Here is a 5,176-nt window from a genome sequence, read left to right as displayed (position 1 = left end):
AAAATTATCTCACTGAAACTTCTTTTGTCTTGTTTATATTTTTAGTTGTCCATGTTCAAGACTATTTTTTTCTACAGCGAACTAACATCCAACAATATCGAATTGCTTCCATCTGTTTTGTACGTTATTATTCTGTTTAGTTACATTGTGCAGTGTATTGATATTGTCTGTGGTGCCATATTATAGTGACAGGCTTGTGCTCAAATAAACACGCATACATACATTGTACTCACACACACATATATATATATATATATATATATATATATATATATATATATATGTATATGTGTGTGTGTGTATTATAGATTATTCAGATAAAACCTATTCATATGAAACAAGCCCACAATGGCTATTGACTTGAAATTCAAGCTTCCAAAGAATGTGCTCATTAAGAAGTGAGACGAGGTAAAGTGAAAAACGGAAAGAAGAGACTCCGCTTATTATTATGATATATATATATATATATATATATATATATATATATATATATATATATATATATATATATATATATATATATATAGTGTGTTTGTTGTGAGCGTGATGTGTATTTGTGTAGTTGTGGACGTGCAAAAACGTCAGCATAAAAGAGAGAGCATATCACTTCTACCTCAACTGGCATTCGAGCTCAGATACCCAGACGACATGCTAATATTTCCTTATATAGAACTGATGTTGCAAGCAAGGGCAACTGTCTCCAGAGCAGTGGATGTGTGACGTGTCAGTCACTGTTGCTCTGCCAGATCTGGGAGCTGTAGTAAAGGCTGTCTTCTTTCACATCTGCTCTTCGATGTTCTACATTTATAGGCCTAGGTTTTTAGCAGAGTACGAGTAATGTAGGTGAGGATTTTATAACTTTTAACTGATATTTGTACATTTAACAAATTTACAAATCTCTCTCTCTCTCTCGTCTCTCCTCTCTCTCTCTCCTCTCTCTCTCTCTCTCTCTCTCTCTATATATATATATATATATATATATATATATATATATAAATTTACGTGTATCTCCTCTACAGTACTTCTTTTTTTTTAGATTTTGTGAAAACTCAGACTTTTCCCCATGTTCCCGAATCATTTTTAACACGGAGTGCATTTCTCAGGTTCATTTCTGCGCTACCACTGCAGTTCCACTCCGTTTGACTCCTTTGCCTACCTTCTCCTTTCAAGTCCCATTTGGTCCTCGAAAGACAAACTTGCAACTAACCCCCAGCAGACTTGCGAACCTCGAAACCTCCTCCTATTGAGAAGTCTTCCCCTCCGGGACACTCCTCTCCCCAGAGATGAGGTCCCCCCCACCCTGACTCCCACCAACCCGTGACGCTCCTCCTTGGCGGGCCAACGCTCTTCGCCGCTTGGCTGCGCATCGCAAGAGACAGTTACTCAGTTGATCTCGCTTTCTCTTCGTTATCGGGGTATGTCTCACTCCTCCTTCCGTCTTTCCTCTTCCTGTGTTTCTTGTCTGCATTCCTCCGTCGTATCTTGGTTTCCTTTGAGGAAGCTGATTGAATATATTGTGACACCAACACGAATGACGAGTCTTTCTCACACAGATTCCATCGTTATTGTCTGATTTAGTACAATATATAGGCCTATTATTTTCTAGGAGTTGATTTCGCAAATACGTTACTTTTACGTCATCCTACTGTTCCCTTGCACTTTGTCGGACGATTTTCTGAAAACATTCGAGAATATTACGTATCAATTTTCATTGTTGAAGTAAAATTGACGTGGCAGACGCAGGAAGTTACAGTAAACAACGAAAAGAATTTCAGGCAAAGAAAATGGTGAACAGATAAAGAGAATCCAGTAACATCAATATAAACGCAAAATGGCTCGATGTGAAGCTTACAAGATGGCAGTAATGAAAATGCCCGGAAACATTTTTACAAGGCTCCCCTTTTGCTCTAATAATGGCTATATTTTGAGTCATTCGGATGATTGCCATAAAATATCAACAGTAATTCCTTCCACTGCTTCATTACAAGCGCTTATAAGCAATAGATGACAGCAGGAGTTGATTCATTTGCATATTCGCATGTCTTCGAGTTATTTTAAGATTCCGTCGAGGTTCCCACGATGATGAGACAGACACACTCTCGGTTACGGTCTTGGGCTAAGAGCGTAACATTTGTTAACAAATCTTCTTTCTTAGTTTTCAGGCAGTTTGCTTATTCTTCATTCATGTCCCGCAAAGACAGCACATCTTGTTATCTTGATTCAGTTACATGTACGCTTTCAATTGGTAATTTTCGTTGTGAACACAATGGCAGCGATAGCAGTCAGAATAAAGATGAAAGCAACAATAATGAATGCTATTTCTGTCACTATTTCAAATTTCTCACACTATCCAAGGCAAGGCAGCGATGCATATAAAACAAAATCATTGTTTTTTCTTTAGCAAAATATTTAAATCTATATAGAGAGCTTATGATAGGTGGCTCGACACCCTTGATCAATATCAATATATATGATAATCAGCTCTCGAAAGCCACGAATAACAATTTGACGGATAAATAATTGTGTATTTCACTCTTCACCAACTAGAACGGTAATGTGTAAACGCTGTCTTTCCTCTCTTGCCTTCTACACCTTTTGTTTTCGTTAATGCTTTTTGTCAAATACTTATCGTTTCCTCTCCAGGCGGGAACGTAACCCGGTTTCCCTCGCACCGTTATATTAATTGCATTAGCACACAGAAAAAGGTTGACATCCTTAGCGCGTTCCTTCGCCGACTTTCAGCGACAGACTTCGCTGTGCATGTTGATTAGCAAAGCATTTCAATGAATTTGAACGCACACGTCTATTATATATATATATATATATATATATATATATATATATATATATATATGTGTGTGTATAATATATTATATATATATATATATATACATGCGTGCGTGTTTAGCATTGGTTTCTTACTAATATTTTTTCCTATTCGCTTAAAGCTTTTCATTTTATCGACTTAACTGTAAAGTATCTATGAATCGATGCGGTTATTAGCACTCATTTCCATCATTTGTAGTGTATGATTCAGGAGGCTAATAGAGATTTGCAACGTTTTACTTTTATGCCAGCTTTACTCTCCTGTTATACACATACACATGATTATATTCACATACTTTACCGTATTCCTCTATCTCTCAAAAGGAACGGCTCCAGAGTGAAGAAGCTTCCCGGCGTTCAGCAAATGTTGCTTGCGACCAATAGCCATGGATTAGCTATTAGAGAAAGTTAACAGAAGCACAAGAGGATTCTGTATTCTAGTTCTACCACGGACCCTCTCACTTCTGATGTTGACGTCCTAACAGCTGAATTGCGAGAACCTGAAAAGGAATGCTAGACGCCCTCGGCACGCAAGCCCCTTAGACCATCTTATGGAGCTGGGACATTGGTCTAGTTTCTATCCTCGTGCAAAACTCTAGTATGAATTATGAGAGGAATAGTTTTTGCGGCAGTAGTATTTTATAGAGGAAAAAGGCGCATATATATAAATATATATACAGCACACACACACACACACACATATATCACACACACACACACACACACACACACACACACACACACATATATATATATATATATATATATATATATATATATATATATATATGTGTGTGTGTGTGTGTGTGTGTGTGTGTGTGTGTGTATGTATATAATCTCCAGAAGTTATGCGTTGTATCTATGAAACTGCTATAGTAGATTCACATCAGCCGTGCATGTGATGTCTAGGCCCGTCCCTTACGACGCTCGTGATTGGCTGGTGATAAGCCAATCACGAGGCTGGAAACCCTCAGTCTCTCTCGAGAGTTCACATAGGCAGGATGCATGTCCCACCTCTTTTGAAAGAGGTGGAATATACATCCTGCCTTTGTGAACTCTCGAGAGAGAGTTTCCAGCCCTTTGATTGTCTTATCAACAGCCAATCATGAGCGTCGTAAGGGGCGGGCCTAGACATCACATGGACGGTTGATGTGAATTTATTATAGTTTTGAACAAGTTTTAGCAGAATTGCATACAATGTAAAATGGGTGTTAGAGATATTTCTCCTCAACAACAATAATAACAATGATAATAATCCTGATACTAATGATGGTAATTTTCTTTTCCCTTGACAGAACTGTGTTGTCCAGTGCTTGTCATTCATTGGGCAATTTACCACAAACTATAAAAACCAGCTTGGCTCCATTGAGTTTTACACCGTTTGTCTGAATGAACTGAAACTGATGAACTGGAAGATTCGTGTGTGTGTGGATCCAGCTCTCTCTCTCTCTCTCTCTCTCTCTCTCTCTCTCTCTCTCTCTCTCTCTCTCTCTCTCCATTGTATGCGTTTTTGTGGTATATTGATAACTAGTGGAGGGTTTCTGGAAACCAGGATTAACTGATCGATTTGTTTGCGGGAAGAAAACCTTCGTTGTTTATATAAAAGAGAGAGAGAGAGAGATCGCGAAGGAATTCTAGTGCTTATATTGATTGCACTGTAGATAAATAAGTAAACAAGTGACTTACTCTTGAATTGGCAAATCTTTCGAAATAAGTGCGGAAAGTAAAACTGAGTGAGAGAGAAAGCTTATAAGAGGAATTTTCGCAATAAATGATATCAGAGAAATTATAACCAAGTAAAAAATGCGCCGAAGTTTCTTCGGCACAATCAAGTTATCTATGCATCGTATAATACTGTAATGATATTCTCGATGTGCTGCAGTATAAAACAATCTGCGTCGACCAGGCAATGCTCAGTTACTTCCTAAATCGGTCAAGTGTAGGAGCGTCAGCGACGTCTCCAGAATTGGACTCAGCAGCGCCAGACGCATGATCCTGACCAACATTACCTTTGAACAGAATTTTTAAAAAATACTGAGGCTATAGGGCTGCAATTTTGTATGTTTGATGATTGGAGGGTGGATGATCAACATACCAATTTGCAGCCCTTTAGCCTCAATAGTTTTTAAGATTTGCGGGCGGAAGGTCAGACAAATAACCATCTCAGTAGTTTTCTTGTACAGAAAACTAAAACGAATTTTTGAGAAAATTATCTCATCAAATTTGTCATAGAATTTACAATATGGATTAAGTTTTTGAGAAAAGTAAAGAAATTTTCAAATGCGCGCAAAATCCTAATGGAGGCCGCCTATCCGTTCAACCATTCAATAAAAAGAAACTTTCAATCTTA

The 5,176-nt window shown here is 37.9% G+C and overlaps 1 long non-coding RNA gene across 1 annotated transcript; it reads left to right on the top strand.

The window, feature by feature from the left end:
• Positions 1-624: 624 nt before the first annotated feature.
• On the top strand, positions 625-4,197 carry LOC135220623 (uncharacterized). Its single transcript, XR_010315737.1, has 3 exons — positions 625-843; positions 3,151-3,424; positions 4,122-4,197. It is a non-coding gene; the product is annotated as an uncharacterized LOC135220623 (long non-coding RNA).
• Positions 4,198-5,176: the final 979 nt, after the last annotated feature.

Source organism: Macrobrachium nipponense, chromosome 2 (genome assembly GCF_015104395.2).
Source record: "Macrobrachium nipponense isolate FS-2020 chromosome 2, ASM1510439v2, whole genome shotgun sequence".
In the NCBI taxonomy this organism is placed as follows: Eukaryota; Metazoa; Arthropoda; class Malacostraca; order Decapoda; family Palaemonidae; genus Macrobrachium; species Macrobrachium nipponense.
Note: the sequence above shows the minus strand (reverse complement) of the source record. Positions and strands in the feature narration are given on the sequence as shown.